This window comes from Protopterus annectens, chromosome 9.part0, assembly GCF_019279795.1.
Source record: "Protopterus annectens isolate FY-2018-M chromosome 9.part0, PAN1.0, whole genome shotgun sequence".
NCBI lineage: Eukaryota > Metazoa > Chordata > Ceratodontiformes > Protopteridae > Protopterus > Protopterus annectens.
In genome coordinates this window covers 1,617,283,720-1,617,306,142 of record NC_056743.1, presented here as the reverse complement: position 1 = coordinate 1,617,306,142, position 22,423 = coordinate 1,617,283,720, and positions in this window count along the sequence as shown.

Here is a 22,423-nt window from a genome sequence, read left to right as displayed (position 1 = left end):
TACCCTAAGTGACATGTACTTAGTGTGTGGGAGAAAAGCAAAGTACCTACACATAACCCATGAAAAGAATGTTCAAGCTTTACCCAGCCACCATCTGGAGGCCAGGACTGAGAGGCAGAAGCATTTTGCCAATGCGCCACCCTTTAAAAGCTGTAGCAAAACAAAAACATAAACACATAAGTATCTACCAAAAACTTTATTAAGCCACTAAAGTGAAAGATAGGTGATTTTGTCTACTAAACTATTTTCAAGAGCTCTAGACTGCTTCTTCAAATCATTGCTAATGCCAGAGTAAAATTATTTTTAAACAGTGAAAGTAGATTAGTAGTGGAAGACACTTGTATATTTTATTCATTCAATAATATAACCACCTGAGGCTTATTGCACAGACTTTCTTCATTTTGGCAAAAAAAAAAAAGAAGTATTACATCAAGTATTATCTTCTTAATGTCAGTTTCCTGAAGTAATAAGTCCCTGACTACTACTACTATTATCAGTATTATTATTGTTATTCATTTTATTGTTGTGGAGTATCAATATGCTGCTAATATTCTCAACATCACAGGATATTTCTGTTTTCCCCAAAGTAGCGTGATGATGGAGATGACATATTTAATTAAGTAGGTGTACTTGGTGAAAGTCTCCCTCATTGTGGGTGCAGTAGAGCTTGTGCCATGGAAAAGTTGTTTTTAAGGCTTAATAGGTGAATTCTCATTCATTTGTATGGACAAGACTGCAGTCATTAAGGTGTAGGTTCATTTTCCATAGTGACACCTTCTAATGCCAGTTATTTACCTATGATTCCTATTGTCACCACCCTGGACAACTTCAAACACTTTTAGATGCTTTGTTTATATTTAAAATGTTTAAAGTTTTGTTATTACAATATAAATTAGTTAGCTGCTACATACCTTCACTGCCACTTGGAAAATCAAAACATTCACACTTCTGTACCTACATCTGCCACAACCATGTGAGCTCTGTGCACCCATGCATGGTATCTTCTGGCTGTACTTCAATGTTCAAATACCACTACCTCATGCCAGGGACTTGTAGCTTGCATGTCTGTCTACTCATGCACAAAATCAAATACTGCATACGAATGAGGTGAAGCAGTCATTGGCAGAGGAGCTGGTGCACCCGAACACACTATTTGAGTTTTGGTAAGGTTAGTACAGTGGCTGTGGGGGTGGGAATTCAAGCTGGGGTTTTAGGCTGCATTTATGAGAGGGGCTTTAGGGTTACAGACTGGGAAGGCGGTTTTAGGGTTAGAGAGCAGGAGGGGAGATTTAGAGTTATGGAGTAATCGGGACTTTAGGATTAGGAAATGGGAAGAAAAATTTAGATTTAGAGACGATGGAGGGAGCTTAGGGTTAGGGAGCAGGACTGCTGTTTTTTATTAGGGAGTGAAAAGGGACTTTAGGCTTAGGGAGGGGGGAGTGAATATTTAGGTTTAGGGAATGATCTGGGGGTGCTATGGTTAGGGTTGACAACCAGGTGGGAAATTTTATGGTTAGAGTTAGGGTTCTGCTAGGGCTATAAAGTAGGGCTAGGAGGTGAGAAAGATAGATTATTTATTATTATAGCTGAGTCTTAATTGTAATAGCGTTGATTATTCTTATCTGCAGTGTAATTTAATACATGAAAAAAAAAGAAATATATATGCTGGAAGATTCCAGCTATAAGCAGTATTAACCTTTAGTCCTGTAGATATTCCGATGGGACTGTATTTTAGGGTCATGTTCATTTTTTGAGTGAATAGCAATGTCTCGAAGAAAGTAAATTCACTTAAACCCCCAGCCCCTATTTTACCCCGGTATACTGACAATAAATAGGTTAGATTAATTTCCTGTGGGAGGTCCTGAATGAACAATCCTTGCCAACTACCTCTCCCATAGATATTTGTTTAAACCTGCAAGGCATGGGTCCTCAGTTCAGTTTTCTGTAATTCAGACTGGCGAAGCATGGTCTACCTAATGATAGTCATTAAAATACATGTTAATTTCAGTTCTTAAGAGCTCATTTGGATATAATTCTGTTTGTATAAGATAAGGCGATAAAGATAAACTATTCTAATTCAATATATATATATGAAAATAAATGTAAGTAAAAGGCAACAATTAAAAATAAATAATATGCCAAAATAGCAAAATATATATTTATTAAAACTGAAAATCTTCTTGGTGCCCCAGCTTGACCAGCCTTCACATGAAAAAGACAAAGAAAAAGCATGGTGTAAATAACACTAGTATGGTGCAGTCAAGATAACTAGTAATGATGTTGAAATAATTAGCCAGTTAGCTAGCTGCACTATATCAATACAATTCAGTATTCAAGCCTTTTGGATAAAGTCCATCACAATATAAGATAAAAAAAAATCTTTATACCAGAGAACATGCTTAGTGTCTTTCTCAGTCCTTTATTCAGAATTCTGACATACAGCAAACTATGTTGCAAGGGTTCATCTTATACATGGGGAGAAAAACAAAGAATAACATGCAAAGGAAAACATATAATGGTAGTTTTAAGTCAGGGTAGATAGGGAAGCATTTTGTTAAGGTGATGAAAGTCCATTTAGAAATATACAAGGGTAAGTTAGGAAGCTAGTAAGGAATGATTATGAAATGGATAGAAAGAGAATGGTAGCAGGAGTAGAACAACAAATAAAAATGAGACACGCAGACAATGGTGGGGTATACACACAAGGTAGGGATGACAGTAGATAGACACCGACAAAAAGCTACTAGACACCCAGAGATGGCCAAGGATGAACAATGAACAAGATATGGAGAAAGACACATAAGAGGGGGGAATGCCTGGATGGGAATAGGGCAGTGTATATAGAAGAATGTTAGGCCAGCTCAGATGGCAATATTCAAATATCAGTCACCTCTTTGCCTGATGTCATGGGCAGGCCACACTACTGGTAGTTTGATGGCTGGGATCTGCCAGTTGCATGACTTGAATCACCAATGCCAAAAGGTGCTCCATGGTGAAGAAGCAGATAACTAGCTGTTGGCATACCTCAGTAGACACCAACCCCCACAACTAATGCCAAGAGATAATGGGAGGCCCTGCAATGCCATTGTGAGAAGAGGAGCCTCTACCCCTGGAGGACATTACCTTAACCATGTTGTCTTCAACCCCTTTGCTGAGAGACAGAAGTGATAACCACTGCTGTCTCTGCACCACTGTCACTGACCAGCACAGGATGATGTGACTGCCACAACTCCACCTCCAGTAGCACAACTTGAAGTACAGAAGGACAAGAGAAAGAGAATGCATCAATACTCTTGCATGGTACACATACAACTGTAGTTTCATAAAGGAATAGCATTTGTTGTATATGCAGCATGCTATCAGAGAGCAACTCTAACTGCATGCAGCACCCTGACATGTTGAGCACTCACTCGACAGAAAAAAAGTAAAAAAAAAAAAAAAAAGCTTACAGGACATATTTATCTCCATCTCTTATTCTCTATATCTCTATTTGTGAAACCTCTGCCTCCCAATCCTGATAAAGGTCAGGGTGTTTGGATGGTGCTGCTGCAGGTGGCTCTGCTCACCAGAAGACATGATGCTAATGGCATCAATCACCATCTAGGCAAGCTCATGCCAGGCATCAGCCTTGCACAAGGAGTTATCATACTGCCCCACCAGGCACTCACAAACATTCTTATACAGCAAGAATAAGAATATCTTCTGCTCCTGGCACATCATGCTGGAACTCTGCCAATCACAACACATGGGAAAGCCATGTGTAATGAAGATAGCCTCAGAAACATGAATGCACTTTCTGACATATAATGGAGAGCTAGCATATGCCTGTAGTTCATTGTCATAGGGCTGTGGCACAGGAATTAGACATGAGCATAGTGGTCACATGCTTCCTTAAACACATTAACAAACATGGCTGTTGCTAGCCAGTATGGATAGTGTACTGTGTTCCAGATGCATTCCAGAGATGAAATGCATCTTAGCAAGGGAGCTTTACTTGTGGAAATCGCACTGCTTCCTCAGAAATCTCTCAGTCATTTCACCCTGTCGCCCTGCCGACGCATCACTCCTCCTGGTTAAACCAACTTAACTTCAAACCTAGGAAAGTGCTGCAAACTAAGCAAGGGAACATTACATGTGGAGATCGCACTGCTTCCTCAGAAATCTCTCAGTCATTTCACCCCCTCGCCCTGCTGACTTATCACTCCTCCTGATTAAACCAACAACTTCATAGGTTCATAGGTTCATAGGTTGGCACTAGGCTATCAGCCCTAGGGCCTATACAAGCCTAGCCATAATGATTCCCTGGCTATTTCTTCCCACAATATTTACTTCCCTGGACCCCTGTTTAGCAGGGTGAATGACCTGATCCCCGGGGTGAATTTCCTTTCTCCCATCCAATCATCAAGGTTCCTTTTGAAGAGGACCAAAGAGGCACTCTGCTTGACATGTATGAGCAATCTATTCCAGAGTCTGGGGAGTCTCTGGGTCAAGAACCTATCCCTCCAGCATGTTTTGTTTATTGTGATGACATAGTTTAGATCCCTGGAGCGTGTGGCTCTGAGGGATTGGGATTTCTTTAAGTGTAGCATGTCCAACAGTTCTGGGTTTGACATGGCCTTGTATGTTAAGCAAAGATCGCCTCTGAGTAGACGATATGTGACAGGATATAGCTGGAGTTTTTTAAGGCGGTCAGCATAGGGAATCTGCTTTAGGCCTGTTATTCTTTTAGTGAGGTATTTCTGTGGCCTTTCCAGTTGTTGTAGATGTCTTGAGAGGTACATACCAAACGGGGCATTGTATTCTATAATGGGTCTAATGAGGGATGAGTACAGTGGGACAATGACCTCCTTTTTTCTGGATGAAAAGCCCTTAGTGATGAGGTGTGCCACATAGAAGGATTTCCTGACTGTTGTGGCGATGTGGTTATCGAAGGTGAGACCACTGTCCACCTGTGTCCCTAAGTCTCTTATCAAACTTTCGGTGTTTAGTGTACTGCCACCTATATGGTAATTCATGGATACATGTTTTTCCCAAAGGGGATAACTATACATTTCTTGGCATTGAGCTTGAGCCCATGGCTCTGGCACCAAGCATCTGTTTCTGTAAGGCCCTTTTGTAGAGTATCCACATCATTTGGGGATTCAATAATGGCTCCCAGTTTGCAGTTATCTGCAAACTTTGTTATCCAGAGTCCCTTAGTGTTGGCCTGTACTTCAGAGAAGTAGATGCCAAACAAGAGCGGTCCCAGGACTGAACCCTGAGGTACTCCACTTGTCACTTGTCTGGAGCTGGATTTGGAGTCGGCTACTTTTACAGTGTGGGTTCTATCAGTAAGCCAGTTAGCAACCCATTGGGTGACGTAGGGATTAATGCCCAGCTTAGTAAGTTTATCTATGATTCTAGAGTGAGGGATGGTGTCAAAGGCTTTGGCAAGGTCTAGATAGGCTGTGTGGACCACTTTACCCTTGTCCATGGCTCTGGAGACTGATTCGAAGAAGTCAATCAAGTTCAGGAGACAAGATCGGCCCTTTGCAAACCCAAACTGGGTGGGGTCCAGTGTTTGAAGGTTGCCAATGTCTTTGTTTATAAGTTCCATGATAATACACTCCATGGCCTTGCAGATAAGGCTTGTCAGACTGATGGGACAGTAGTTTCTGGGATCCAAGGTGGATTCCCCCTTGTGGAGTGGGATAACTGTAGCTGTGCGCCACTCAGTGGGCACGAAACCTGAGGTGAGGCTATGATTAAACATGACACTTTGGTGAGGTGCCAGTTCATATTGTATTTCATGTAGTACACAGCCCGGGATGTCATCTGGTCCCATGGATGCTGTATTCTTAGCTTTGGAGAGTGCGTTTTTTACCTGTGTGGCTGTTATTACCAGAATTTGGCAATCTTCCGGTATTGAGATGGGCCATTTAGGGGGTGAGAGGGGGGTGAAGTTGGCATTGAATCGATCTGCCAGGATATTGGCAATATCCTTGGGATCAGTATATTTAATGCCATTCTGTTTTAGCTCAGAGCAGATCTGAGCATTGCCATTTAGATTCTTGACATTGTTATAGAATGGCTTGTTGTTGTCTTTGGAATCTTTGGCAATTTTATTTTCGTAACTATCTTTGGAGGATTTTATGAGAGATCTCAGTTTCTTACCTAGGAAAGTGAACATCGCTGCAAACGTAGCAAGGAAATTTTACTTGTAGAGATCGCACTCCTTCCTCAGAAATCTCTCAATCATTTCACCCCCTCACCCTGCTGACTTATCACTCCTCCTGGTTAAACCAACTTAACTTCAGTCCTAGAAAAGTGAGCATTGCTGCAAACTTAACAAGGGAACTTTACTTGCATAGATCGCACTGCTTCCTCAGAAATTTTTCAGTTTATGTACTCCTGGGATTTGAAGTATTCCTGCCATTAAATTGTGTTTCCTTACTTCACCCCAGTATACTAGCTACTTATAACTTAACTTATTTATTTATTTTATTTATTTTACATTTGTTGACCGGGCTAGACTAACTGGATACATGTCCATTTTCAGTACAGGCCCGGGGAGAAAAGCTCCAAGTATAGGCAGTGACAAGACATGCATAGTATGAATGAGTAACTTGAGATACAGTACATTATCTAGATTCTACATAAGTAAACTTGTACAGAGTCGTTTAGTTAAGGCTAGGCTAAGATCAAATACAGAGAATAAAACAAAAATAAAATGTTTTTTTTTGTTGGCATGTCTTATAGACGTACAAACTTAAGACGATATCTAATACAGTGGAGTGGTAGCACTTTTAGAGAAAGTAGACTCATATTGAGTTCTAAGAAGGGAAAAAAACTTGATTAACTACTAGTTAGAGGTTAGCTTGCTAGTTAACATGGGTAGGTATCAGAACAACAGAGCAGAGAAGTATAAGGAGAGCAAGATGGGGAATGAGATCTTAGTCAGGGTTAGAGCAGGGTTTTAAGATATTCTTTAAGATATTTTTTGAAAAGCAGTGTGGAAGAAAGAGTTGAGAGTTCATTTGGAAGCTGGTTCCAGGCTTTTCCCACTGTGTTAGTGAATAGTGAGTCCCCAGCCTTGTTGTTTGATTTAATGGTGGAAACTAGAAGCTTATTAGCTGAGCGTAGTGTTGCAAGATTTTTGTATGGGGTAATCAGATTGGTGAGGATTGGGGTATTCATGAGATGGTAAAGGATCTTATGGGTGATGGTAAGTTGTTGACAAAGTAGTTGGTTCTGCAGTTCTAACCAACCCAGTTGTTTGAGGTTGTGACAGTGATGGGTTCTGAAAGGGGAGCCAGAGACGAATCTGGCAATGTTGTTATAGCTAGTTGCAAGTTTGGTAAGGTTGGTTTTTCGTAGATTGGTATATATATGGTAGAAGCATAGAACAGGGTGGAGATAAGGTGGGTCTGGGCAATAGTAGTTCTGGATAGCGGGGTAAGGAAGGGTTTGATTCTATAAAGGGAGCCTATTTTTCTGTTGACAAATTTTATAGTAGTGTTAATATGATCATCATAGCTGAGGTTGTGCTCTATTGTGATTCCTAGGAGAAGGATTGTAGTATCTGGAGATATGCTAGTTCCATTGTTAGAGGTTACTGTAAAATGAAATTGTGGTGACTTTTGGGTAGGTGTAAAGAGCAATAATTTTGTTTTTTTAGGGTTAAGGAGGAGGCAATGTTGCATGAACCAATTTTCCACAATATTAAATACTGTTTGGGTGAGGGTCTGGAGTGAAGTTATGGATTTAGCAGAACATATTAAAGATTAATCATCTGCATATTGTATACAGGTGGCTTGTGGAATTTTGGCATTTAAATCATTAATAAAAGCTGAAAAGAGAAGAGGGCCTAGAATAGATCCCTGAGGTACTCCAGTGTTAACAGGGAGGTGAGTAGATAGATTATTATCCCAGAGCACTGTTTGTTGTCTGTTTTCTAAATAGGATTTAAACCAAAGTAATGCCTGTGGGTCAAGAGATAGGGCTTTTAATATATCTATAAGTAGGTGATGGTTAACCATGTCAAAGGCTTTTGACAGGTCAATGAATAGTGCAGAGGAAAGAGAGTTATTGTTACAATTTTTGTTTATACAGTCAGGAAAGGATAGAAGGGCAGTGGTTGTACTATGGAATGGCCTGAAACCATGCTGACAGTTTGAAAGTAAGTTATTATGGAGAAGGTGGTCAAGTAGTTGTCGGTGGATGCATTTTTCCATTATTTTTGCTACTGGAGAGAGTAAGGCAATTGGTCGAAAGTTAGAAATCTCAGTAGAAGTACCACCCTTATGTAGAGGGATGATGTGGGAGACTTTCCAGATGGAAGGGATTGTACTTTCTGTAATTGTTCTATTTATAAGGATGGAAATGGGGTAGGCAATGGCTTTAGCTGCTATTTGCAGGTATTCAGCTGGTAGATGGTCAGCTGAGGGGGTACATGGTTTTAGTTTTTGAAGGAGAGTGCAAATGAGGGATGTAGGTACTAGTTGTATATGAAAAGAAGGAATTGGTATATTTGTGGTGAATGTGCTGGCAGTCACAGGGGGTAGAGTATTAACTAGAGTTTGAATGGCTTCAGTAAAGTAGTTGTTGAAGGCATCAGCAATTTGCTTAGAGTTATTATGGGTGATACCTGAAGGGGCTGGAGTTTTAGAGCGCCCTGGCTGAAGTAGTTTGTTAATGCCAGACCAGAACTATTGTAGTTTTTGCTGGTGGGTTTGTTGGAGGTGAAGGTAATAGTTTTTTTTTTTGTCTAGCAGAATTTCTTTTTTGGTGCTATTTCTTAACTGTTTAAAGTAAAGGTGGTCAGACGGGTTTTTAGAGGCTCTCCATTTGGCCCAAATTTTATTACGTAGGATGATCTTTTGTCTAGTTTCTTTTGTGAGCGGAGGTGTGCACAAAGTGTGTGGGGATACCGATACCAAACTATCCATTTCTTAGTGCTCCCGCCCCCCCCCCCAATTGTTTTTTTCTGTTAGACAAAACATAGCTGCTCCTCTAATTCTACCAGATAATAATTTGGCTACTACAACCAGTCTTTCATCCTTTTGCAATAACCACATACGTAAAGTGCTAGGTCTCTGACCCTAAAGCATGGCTAAGAGCACACTTTTTGGTGCATGTATTTCTTTCTTTGCCCACTAACCTAGTCCATGTTTAAACCCAAGGCACAAATATATATAGTAGGGAAACAATGAGCTTTCAAGAGATCCCTACTTGTGCAATTGATTGCTTTTTGCTAGACCCAAGGGCCTTGGCTCTACCAGAAGTCGGCCTGGCCTTTTTCTTTTTTTGACTGTGCTCCTCCCCCATAGAGAGTTTACAAATAGTAGCACTATCTGGAAGGGTGCCATTTTTCAAATCAGTCTAGCCCAGGTCCCCACAGGTATTGAATCCTTTCACGAGTGCTCACCAGGTAATGTTGAATTGCACTGTTATATTGTAATACATGGTTTAACTGTTATTACCACAGCAAATAGATGTTCTTACAGGTTATACTTAGCCTATGGCTTTTTCTGAAGTATGAGCGTACTGTAAAAAGAATGCTGGCTTAAGTCCATAATCATTTCTGATCTAATATAGTACAACTCAATGGCTGCATTCTTACCATACTAAGTTGTGTGTGTAATTTAAGTGAGTTATCTTTGTTCTAAACTAATATTCCATATGAGCATAGCTGATTCAGGAAACAACTCGTTTTGTTTCCTTTGCAAGCCTAACTGTGCAATTACAATTACTTGCTATTTGACCTGCCAGAGTAGGGTGACTACATAATATTTAACTTGTGGACACTGTCTCTGTGCACGTGGTTGCCCTCACCACTATGGTTATTTTGTAATTAGACATTAATGTAGCATGTTACTGTGTTGAACTTATTAGCGAGTGTTGCCTTATTTAATCACTGGGTTCCTTTTTTGCTTGTGGATACTTTGCTCGTGTACTAAACTATTACTGCATATTATTGGTTGATTGTATCACTTGTGCTTAAGATAATTCCAAGCCGCACAATAGTTAGGTCATATAGCTGCTGCAGTTGTTTAAGGAAGTTGTTTTTAGTTGCTACTATTGTGCTATGATTATTACACTATTTCAGCTTTGCTTGTATCCTTCACACTTACACTCACTCTATTAGAATTGCCATTCATACCCACTACTGTTTTTCTCTTATCCCCTGCAATTTCCCTTAATGGATTACTTTTTTTATTTTCAACATTTCACCCCATCACCCTGCCGACTTATCACTCCTCCTGGTTAAACCACCTTAACTTCAAACCTAGAAAAGTGAACATTGCTGCAAACGTAGCAAGGGAACTTTACTTGTGGAGCTCACCCTGCTTCCTCAGAAATCTCTCAGTGCATGTACTCCTGGGATTTGAAGTATTACTGCCATTAAATTGTGTTTCCTTACATCGCCGCAGTATACTGGCTACCTGTAACTTAACTTGTTGAACTGCTGAGGTGTGCACAAAGTGTGTGGAGTACTGATAATAAAGTGTCCACTTCTTAGTGCTCCTGCCCCCCAAAATTGTTTTTTCTGTTAGACAAAATACAGTTGCTTCTCTAATTCTACCAGATAATAATTTGGCTAGTACAACTGCTTTTTCTCCCTAGTGCAATAACCACATACGTAAAGCGCTAGGTCTCTGAACTTAAAGCATGGCTAAGAGCAAGTCATTTAGTGCTTGTATTTCTTTCTTTGCCCACTAACCTAGTCCATGTTCAAATCCAAGATACAAATATATATAGTAGGGAAACATTAAGGTTTCAAGAGATTCCTACCTGTGCTATTGATTGTTTTTTTTTTTTTGCTAGACCCAAGGGCCTTAGCTCTACCCCGCTCTGTTCACCCTCGCTATGCTCAGGCTCACTCTGCTCCCCCAATTCCCACCTACCCCCACTACCTCTAGATTTAAACGTATCCTCAACCACACCCCACCATCAAACATCCAATCACAGCCACCCTTTCTCTCACACACCTCCTTACATCACTTCCAGTCTATCACCTCCCTCCCTACCCACACATTCACCTTTCTCTCTTCACACCCACAACTCAGCACCACCCTTCCACTCAGACAATATGACTCCCGCACTCACATCATCTAAATCACCAACAGCCACAGCCCTCTATATCTCAAGTACCATTCTACTTATATCCCTCTATTGCCTCACCTCTAACTACATCCCATTCCTACCAGTCACCCCTCCCCCTAACAAACCACAGCTCTTCCCAGCCTATAAATTCAACATACCTTACTATTGCCCCAACTCTATTCAATATCACATACATAGTCAATCAAAGATTCAAAATCCCACGTAAAGACACTTCCTGCTACAGACTTAACAAACTCCACTTTAAGCTCTCCTAGTTCCTTCTACATCTTGTTCTTAATCTAACTCGTTCTGAGGATATACACCCCAATCCAGGCCCCACCCTCTAAACCACTACCACGTACAGCTCCCTCCCTTTCCCTCCCAACCTCCTTCAGAAAAGACAAAAATCATCCCTTCTCCTCCTTAATATTAATGCAAGAAGTATCACCAATAAGTTCCATGACCTACATGCCACACTCTCCATATGCTTCCCTGACATTATAATACTAACAGAAACCTGGCTAAAACTTAACATCACCAGTGAGGAAATCATTGCTCCAGGCTGCAGTATATCATGTAAAGACAGGCTATCTAAAAAAAGTGGAGGTGTAGCACTCCTATTCAAAAATCACCTCACCCTTGAACTCATAGATACGAAACTGCCAGCTTTTGAAAATGCAGAAATATTACTTTCCAGGCTTAAACTCAACCCCAACAAAAGTATTAATATCCTCAATGGTTACATTCCACCAGGAAACAACATCCCCACACTAGAAAGTATCCTACACTGGGCATCAAACTCTGTCCCACAAGAAACTATCTTCTTGGGGGATTTCAACATTGACTAGCTATTATGCTCCTCCTCTAACCATTCTTTACACATAAACCTGCATGGGTTCTCTCAACTAATCATAACCCCTACTAGGGCAGACAAATCCTCCAGGCACCAGTCCATATTGGACTGGACCCTAGTCAATAACCCCACCCTCATGTCCCACTCAGGTTGTCTCACAGACAGCCTAAGTGACCACCTCCCATCCTTTCTCCTTCACAGCAAATTCCACCAAACCCACCAAGCCACCTATTGACAAATCAGGGACCAAATGAACTTCAACACCAATAATTTCATTGCCTCCCTCAAAAGCTGCAACTAGGATATCCTTAAACAGCTAGCACTAGATGCAGCAGTAAAGTACTTCAACTCCACCTTCTTAAACATCATCAACCACCATGCACCACCTAGAACTATAAAAGTTAAATCCAGCCATGCCCCCTGACTTAGTAAAGAATGCAGATCACTTGTCAAAATTCCAGATAAAGCCTGGGTAAATTATCTCAAAAACAAATTCCACCTAACTAAACAAACATACCTCCAATTACAGAAAAAGGTCAAAACACTAGTGAAACAAGATAAAACCAATTACTACCATAATATGCAAATAAAACACCAAAACAACCCTCAAAAAGTCTGGGCTGCATTCAATGCCATACTACACCCTGGAAAAATAGCTTCTCCCATGGCAACCACACCCAACACCTCAAACAACATATCAACCCAATGTAATACTTTCTTCACAGAGTCCATCCAAGCCCTCACTAACACTCAGCTCCATAATAATGACCCCACACCAACCACTAACCCAAGTACCCCCACACTCAGTCCCCCATCAACCTATTTTCTTTACAACCAGTCTCAGTAAGCATAATCAAGAGACTACTCAAAAAAACTCAAACCAACTGCCCTAGCTGCCAATAATCTCCTTGCACAATTCCTTCAAATAGCTGCAGAAGGAATAGCCTACCCAGTAGCCATTCTCATTAACAGATCAGTCCCTGAAAGCTTTGTCCCCACCATCAGGAAAATTTCTCATATCATTCCTCTACATAAAAAAGTAACTCCACTGAACTTACTAACTACTGCCTCATTGCCATACTATCCCCCTGTCCAAAATTCTTGAAAGAGTCATCCATACCCAACTCACAAAGCACCTTCAACAAGAAAACTTACTTACAGACACTCAGCATGGCTTTTGCCATTCCCATAGTACTATTACCATCCTGATGTCCTTTAACAATACAGTTAACCACCATAGGAATAACGGGCAGCATGTATCTGCTATTTTCCTAGACCTTTCCAAGGCCTTCAATATGGTGAACCACTCAAAACTTATTAGCATTCTCCCATCCCTACACCTTAGCACCTCTTCCATCTCCTGGTTCCAAAATTACCTTGAAGGATGCCAACAAGCCACCCTCTGGCAGCTAGAACTATACCCCCTCATCCAGTTAGCATAGGAGTCCCCCAAGGTTCAAGTCCTCGGACCCCTACTTTTCTCTATTTTTACCAACAAACTCCATACTTTCACACCCACAGCCACCGTAGTTCAATACACTGATGATTCAACTATTATCTGTTCAGCCCCCACTCTTCAACTTCTCTATAAATATACCCAAGAATCCTTCCTAATGGTCGAAAATTGGCTCACTAAATCCAATTTCATCCTCAATCCAAACAAAACTAAATTTCTCCTGTTTCATTCAGGAACCACCCCCCAACTAGTGAATACTGCCACCCCAATTTCAGTATCTAATCCACACATAATACCATCATTACTCCCTCATGCCATACAACATTGCTAGGAGTTGAAATAGACAACAAATTGAAATTTGACGTACATATCGCACAAGCCATTAAAAAAGTCCATAAGAAACTTGGTGTCTTGTACAGGAACAACAAATTCCTAACCATATACACTAAATCCACTATTGCCCAAACTCACCTACTATCCACTCTTTTATATGCTTCTCCCATACTAACAAACCTCTGTAAAACAGACTTCAATAAACTTGAATCTTGTTATAATAAGATACAGATCCCATCAATGTACATCTCTTAGACAACCAAATTGACTCGAACTTCCGCATACACTGTTCTTTAATCAACTCACCTTCGCTCATAAAACCCTCCACTACCCAGATAAAACTCCTGCTCTTCAAAACCTCTTACAGCCATATAACTCCTCTAGAATTCTCTGCTCTTCCAACAAATTCCTACTTCAGGTATCACAAGCAAATAAATGCAGCTGGTGAAGCATTATTTTCCCACTGCATTTCAAAAGTATGGAATAAAATCCCAAACTCACTTATTTCCAACTGCTCTATACTGCACTTCAAAAAGCAATTCAAAACACACCTAACAAACTGCTGGCTCTGTAGCCCTACATGACAACTATTCCCTCCATCCCCCAATCCCTTTACTTGGACTGGCATCTGTACTATAACCAGTCACCTCATTTTTCTCCAGTATAACTAAATGCCAACAATTAATTTCATCAATGGAAGTATCGCTTGACTTTCCTGGTGTAAATTATACTTTAACCTCTTCTTGTAAATGCAGTCTCACTTTCTCCTTGTAAAGTATTATGCTCTAGGACACTATCCTCCTCTATCTGCTATTTCCATCATTCCGGTACATATTGTCTTCCACTGCACAATAATGTATTAGTGTATTACTACAACTTTACTTGTACTGTAGTGTACTCTACCCTTCAATTACCAATCACTTGCTGTTTATCGCCCTAAGCATGTGACAAATCAGATGTTAGAAATTACCTTTCTGCTGTACCACATGAAACAAGTCATTCTTGTATATACTGTGCTTAGTGTGCCAAACTTTATACTTTCTTTGTTTTTGTTTTCTTTTTACTCAAATTTATTACTGTAAAATTGTTCTTTTTTAAACTGCTTTCATTTATTAATATTTCATGAAAAAGTTAAAACTGAACCTTTGTTTTTCCTGTACTCAACTCTGTTATGACTGTATAACTGTTCTATTTTTTATACTACTCATGTTTCTTTAAAAATTCTTGAAAATGTCATAATTGAACATTGCATATATATCATTGGAGCTTTTCTCCTTGGGTCTCCACAGAAAATAGGCCTGTGCTCAGCTGGACTAACCCGGTTAACAAATGTGAAATAAATAAATAAAATAAAATAAAATAAAATAAAATATTGCCAAAACAATTAGAACCCCTTATGAAAATGATATGAAACAGGGTTGCCATTTGCATGAGAAAAGTTATAGACAAGAAAACTGTGGATTTCAGAACATTACATAGTAAATACAGTACAATAGCATGGTACTGTCATGTCACGTTCAGCTTTGATGGTGAGATAAACAGCGGACATTAGGAATCTAGGGAAGGACATTTACATAAGGGAAGGTATTTCAATGCATTGTAAGTAGGGTGCAACTGAATGTGTCTTACAATACATGGGGCCAATAGGCATGTGCATGAAGGTGTGACAGGGGTTCATGTCCATTGATGCAATATGTGCATGAGATTGAAATGCGGAGCACTACAAGTACATGCTATGCAGCTGCAGAACATTGGTAAAAAGGCAGTGGCTCTAGGTAGATGACCTGCGTGACACGCCCACTGAGTGACATGTGAAACCCACAAGTATATATGGCCTGCCATATGGCCCTGAGAAAAGCAGCAGCTGGAAAAGTTCACTGTCCAGGAAGGGGAGATGTTGCTACAGGCCATCTACACACATGGCATGTGCCTTCTGGGACCACATGTATTAGGAGCAGGTATAGCAGGGAGCGGTGCAGGAACTGAAGGCTGTGGGTGGCCATAATATATCTGTGTAACAGGTGTGGTGAAGGGTAACTGATATGCTACTCCATGCAAAGACGACATGGGATAATACCAAGAACTTGCACACCACAGGCATAGAACACAAACACAGAAACAGCTCACAGAAATGTAGCATTTCCTGGTGTACCTATTGAAAAGAGGTGTAAAAGACCCTCATACATGGGGTGGTTTGATTTAGTCTATATTAGTTCACCAAAATTGCATTGCAGCTAACACCTAATCATTGAACCTAATTCAGCGAAAATCATTTTAATGATTCACTGAATTTACTGAGGGCAAGGAAATACTTGCCCTACAGTGCAATGGACCAGCAGCTAACCAAATCAAACCCACTCAAGCGGGGGTCTGTGCCCCTCACACCCCCCTAACTATATATATCAGCTCCGAGATCACACAATGGCGAAAAAGGCAAAGTTGTGCTGTAGGCTTGCCCTCAGTAAATTCACTGAATAGCTGAACTAATTTCACTATATGAGGGTTGATGATTAGGTGTTCACTGCAAATCAGTTTCAAGGAATTACTATAGACCTGTTTGATTATGAGAACTGTTCTGAAAATATCCATCCATGTATCAGGAACAGGGGACAGGTTGGTAATACCCAAGATATGCTCATGTGGTAGGAATTATTCATCATGCACATTCTACATATATGCCCTTTGAAGTACCTTTGGTCTGCAAATGCAACAATATCCATGTCAAGGTTTGCTTTCAGGGGATAATTTAAGCATATGTGTGAGTGCTGACAAATTTATCTTGTTTATGTTTATAAGGGTTCTATGGGTGGAGGGGTTAACATAATGGGACACCAAATGTCTTATGATGGATGATAGCAGGTCAGTTATGGTTGCTGCTGATGGCAACATTCACATAGCACAATCTCATGATACAGTGTGGCACTGTGTGTAATACTGTGATGAGAGAGGTTTCATTTGTTTGGATGAAATCACACATTTCTTTGAATCACAAAACACTGGAAGAATTGGTTGAAAACATTTAGTTGAATGTTCATTTGACTGAAATAACACTTCATATAATATGGTTTAGTTTCACATATTGCTATCTGGAAATATATGAAGATGTTTCCTTGACTAGTTGTAACAATGGAGATGTAACAGAGAGATAATCTCTGCTGTTGCAGTTTCCATTTGTGCCAACAGGGATTCAATGTGTGCGGTGTTTTATTTCTTTCCTGTGGTTGTCCAGTGATGGTGTTAGTAAATTTAAGTATGGGGGCATGGGGGAAAGCCCCAACGATGCATCATGGCAGGTGAAGGAAGAGCATGCACTCTTCAAAACACTTTAAAGGTACTTTTTGTCTGACAGTTGTTTTCTATAATTCTGATTAGATTGCATGAGTTTTCAGTCAAACTGTTTTTTAGCCATTAGTTTATTGTTTTCATGCTCAGCCAAATGTTATGAATTCTATTAAATGCCATTGATCCGGTGGGAGGGCTCACCCACATTTCCCATGTCAAAGGCCTAAGTGGAGCTACAGGATGACCCTACAACCTCACTGTTGTATGGCAGACACGTGAGCTACAACCCAAATCCCTCCATGTCCCATGCCCACACCGCATCTAAAATTGGCACTGTTTCCATCATGACTGTGTCCTAATCTGGGTGCAGCATTCACCATAAACCAGAAGATGAGCAGTTCAGTGACACAGACAAAGACAGATGGTACCAACAGCATTGTGGAAATGACAAGGGTGCTTCATGGCGTGAATAACTTGCAACACCTGTATCATTTCATGGAGTATAGGAATAGAGAACATGTTGCTGCTCATGTCTCTGGTGGCAAATATTGCCTCCATGAATGCATACCAGAGACAAATGATATCTGCCTTTCAGTGTGTCTCTGCAAGCTATGCAGTCAATGGCCATGGGAGAGTCTAGATTTGAGATGGCTGGGCACATGCTGACCCTACTGAGACTGCAAAGACCATTGCTGATATGGGGTCATTATCAACATCTGGGTTATAGATAACATTGGTCTGTAGGATCCCAACAGATAACAACCTACCAGGGTGCATGCACATGATCCCACAGCTCTAGTTTTTCCCTGGCAAGTACAGTATCAAGCCTGGGTCCGGGAGCCACTACACTTGGCTTCACCAATGGTCATGATAAGACAGTGCAATACCAGCACCTGTGGATGTGATCCCTGATGCCCAAAAACCTCCTACCAAGTAAGTCACTACAGAGTGCTCCTCCTCCACAACTCTACATCATATTGTAGCATTACTGCTACCTATCACTGTGTCCCACTACCTGAGAGTAAGTGATGATAACACTGTTCTCTGCATCCTCTAACCTCTGTGGGTATGGTTATGTCTGACTGAACATGTGTCTCATCCCTGTGCTGCCTTGCATAGCCATGGTCTGATAATGCATCACTTTATTCTGTGTTGCCTGTGTAATGGCCTGTAGTTGTAGAACAGACACTATATTAGTAATGTGCCTGCCTCTGCCCCACATGTGCTACTGCTTCTTCTTCATCCCATGATTCTAGACCCTGGTTTTTCACTACAAGTCCTACCACCATGGTAGCTCATTTTTGAATAGGTTCATACTGCATTAGCAGTTTAAGCAGTGCCATGGTGCACATCACAAATATTTTGTTCCAGGTCTCAGGTGCATATTGTAGCACCTTGCCTGATGTGCAGAGACAGAGGAAGCATTACTTAAAATGCTCAGACATACACAACACAACATTCTTTGGTTCTGCATGATCTTTGTTGTATTCCATCTCTGCCATGGTCAAGGTTTTGTTGATAGGGTTCACCATCGACAGCATACCCCACATCACCTGCAAAATATAACAGTTGCACAATATATGTGTCTTTATCTCTGGCTTCATGGTGGCTATTTATGATGTACTGTGTAATCCACCTATGTGTGCACCTACTCAACAGATGACTCTGTGGGAAGTCTCCCTGCATGAGTTATTGATACAGGTCAGATATCTGCCATATGTGTAAATCATGGGAACTACGTGGGTGGCACAAGGGCAAATTATATATAATGCTCTGGGCATCACACACCACCTAACAATTCAGTTAGTGAAAGTCTTTCCTGTTGATCTCAACCCAGTGGACTGGGGTGTTATGATGGTAATATGTGTGCAATCATTAACTCCATGAACCTCAAAAGAACAGACTATACTATAAAATGCCTACATAATGGTGGTTCTGTCCTGGAAGCCCTGAGGAACTGCATATGTTCTCATGCATGCATAATGTTGAGGAACTGGTGCAGGATACATGAGGCTGACACTTGATTTATTCTTAATTGTCTCCTGAACATCACTGGAAGGTCCAGTTAGCTAAGATGGTTAATGTTAAACATACCTTTGTGTACATTAGTATGGGCATTCCATGGATCCCTCCTGATTTTACTTCTGGGTGACAACAGTTTGACAAGGTTATGTGTGATCTTATTACCCAAATGGTGGTGGGCATTGTCTGTCTGTCTGAGATGACATATGAGGTTATAACAGTGCTTTCAGCAGGGGACTAGATGGCCACAGCATATAATACTGCTGGCAATGGCACTAAAAGTGGCCACTTTCACATACTGTCCTACAACAGCTGCTGCTTCTCCTACCATCTTTGTTTCCCTTTATGCCAAAAATGCTTAGAGTGTAGAATGCAAGTGGGCAGTTTGTGCATGTTTTAGATGTTTCTTAATTGCTTCAGCATGCTTGATGCCATCATTTGCATAATCTTTGTGCCTCTTTTGCATGGGGTCCATCATTTCCATATCATTTTGAAATCATTTGCATGCACTGCATGACATGCTCAGAGGTGAAACTATAGTGAGGTGAAGACAGCAACCACACTGGGTACAAGGTGCTGGGGGGAGCAATCAGAAGACACCAGTGGTGCATTAGTGTTGGTCTGGCATTCAGAAATGAAAGACTAAAAAGGTCACACAGACAAACCAATTAGTAAAAACTACAAGAAAAACCTAGCCAAGCTAGAGTTTTCACAGTGTGATACCATAAACCTCCTGTAATAGAGGCCCATGGGATATTTATTACAGGAGGTTTAAGGTATCACACAGTAAAAACTCTAGCTTGGCTAGGGTTTTCTTGTAGTTCTTACTAACTGGTTTGCCTGTGTGGCCTTTTTACTCTTTGGTTTGGATGTTAGTTGGGATATTTTTCAAACACCTTAATGGTTATGGACTTTAGCTGGGTTATAGACCCTGTGTTTCTAAAGCATGGACAAATATTCCACTTATGATTGCTTTTGGTCATAAGGCTGAAACATGCATGTCCACAGGAGTTTGGCTTTAATGGCCTGAATGTATCCACAAAGAATTAAAAAGAAAAAGTAAAACGTCATAGACATTCAGAAGCCATGTTGCTGAAACACTTGATGTCCTTAAGGGGTCATTTGCATACAGGGGCCTCTATTACAGGAGGTTTAAGGTATCACACAGTGAAAACACTAGCTTGGCTAGGTTTTTCTTGGCATTCAGAAATAAATATCCATACTGTATTTGCAGTCTGAATCAGTTAAGTACTTTGTATGTGGTAAAGCTAAAGCAAGCTACTTGCTACAAATTGAACAAGGACTTTTCTACAGTTTAAAAAGTTTTTTGTTTTCCTTTGGTCCTCATGTGTGAGAGGATCCTTTTATTTTTGCTCCTCAACATAAGTGGAGGGATAGAGGGGTGGAGAGGTGGAGGGGTAGGGAGCAAGAATAGGGTGCCAGTATAACTAACTATACCTCAAAACACACTAGTTTGCATGTTGCATGGCCATGCTATCTGTGTTTCTGAGTTTCTGAAATGCCCACATTTTATTCATTGCCACTATAGGTTCATAGGTATGTACTAGGCTAATGACACCTGGGGCTTTTTTAAGCCTAGACATGCATCCAAAATCTCTGACAAATTTTAGTACCCTTAGTGTAAGCAGAGGATTGGGAGATGAAACATTTACAAGCAGTAACCTAAATGATGAACTATTTCCATGCTATCTTTGTCCATTAGAGACATCGGCGCCAAATCAGGGTTTAATTTCCAGTTACACATCCAGCTGCACAATTTACGTTTGACTTGGGTTAGAGAGGAATTAGAGAGGAAATCTGCTTCACGAGTATGAGGACCCTGTACTACCTGCAGTAATTTAAACTGTGCATTGTGATAAGCATATATGAACCCTGACCATTGTCCACATTTTACAAGCTTTCGAAAACAAAGTATATGTGCACCTGAGGCGTGTAACATTTTCAGGTGTTCTCCTCCAAAACTGTTGACATTGCATTCACATAGTTGCTGTTTTCAATGTCTGTAAGGTAAATTTATATTTTTGTTATAAAATAGCATACTGTGCTTCCAATACAATGTAAATGACATGAACAATAAATGCCATAGATAATTCTCCACATACCACAGGTTGTGAAGCTTATGCAATGATATCTTCTTACGAATCTGTACTTTTTGCCATCAAATATTGTTTCTGAGAGAGTATCCCTCATTCTAGTAAACTTCGGATGTGGTGGTATTATATTTTTCAGTTCATCATGAAGTGAAAGAACTGACCAATGTCTGTGGAAAATTTTTTCAACTTCAGAGGAGTTGAGACAGTAAGTGTAAATAAAACTGCCATGAGCATAATCAAGCTTTTTGATGTCAGTATGGTGAACAACCACCTCTGTACCTAAAAGAGGGGGGTAGAGCGTTTCTCTACTGTCCATAACTTGTTGCGCCAGGGTAGTTAAGAGTGTTAAAGGATATCCTCTCTCAAGAAATAGGGATTTTAAAAAATCAATCTCTTCTAAAAAATCATGTAAAGTGCTAGACATTCTGGAAGCTCTTATAAACTGTCCTTTGACAATACCCTTTTTCTGGTAAAAGGGATGTCCACTCTGAAAATGTAAATATGTATTAGAAAACATTGGTTTCCTATATAATTTGGATTGGAATACGTTGTTGACTCGGTCCTTGTATAAGGTTACGTCAAGGTAGTGTAGTTCATCATTACTAATCGTGTACGTGAAAGATAAAAAATGGGTAGTCGAATTTAGATACTTAGCAAAGTCCAAAAATTGGTCATGAGTCCCTGCCCAAAAAATACATATATCATCTAGGTACCTCTTGTAGTGCACTAAATGTTGTGCCCAGGTGGTAGAGAAAATAAACCTTTGTTCCCATCTGTGTAAAATGACGTTAGCATAGAAGGATGCACAGGGAGTACCCATAGCTACTCCTTTCTTCTGCTTGTATATTTCACCGTTAAAGTGTATATAGTTGATGTTATGTGATCCTATCTCGCCTACATTCTGTACTGATGGGTTCGGAGCCGATCCTCGGCTCTGACTCGGCACGCTATACTATAGAGCGAAGTCTCTAATTGGCTGAGCTATTCTATATCCCAGGATGCACCACCACCAATTCCCCAGATCTTGTTTGCCGCTTACAAGCAAAGACGTGGTCTCAAGCTTGGCTGAGCTAAGTGCTTTCTTTCTAAGAATTTTCTGTCAGGAATGTTCTTAAATTTAACCAAAAGCTGTTTTAACGGTTATCGCTGTGTATGATTGAATTTTTCTGATTTTTTTTGTGGTAAAATTGTCTTTCAGGGTAAGGTTTCTGTTTGAGTTAGAGGGGCCTTCCCCTCGTGCGTGAGTGAGCTTTTTTGTGTGAGTTTCGTGAGGTGGTC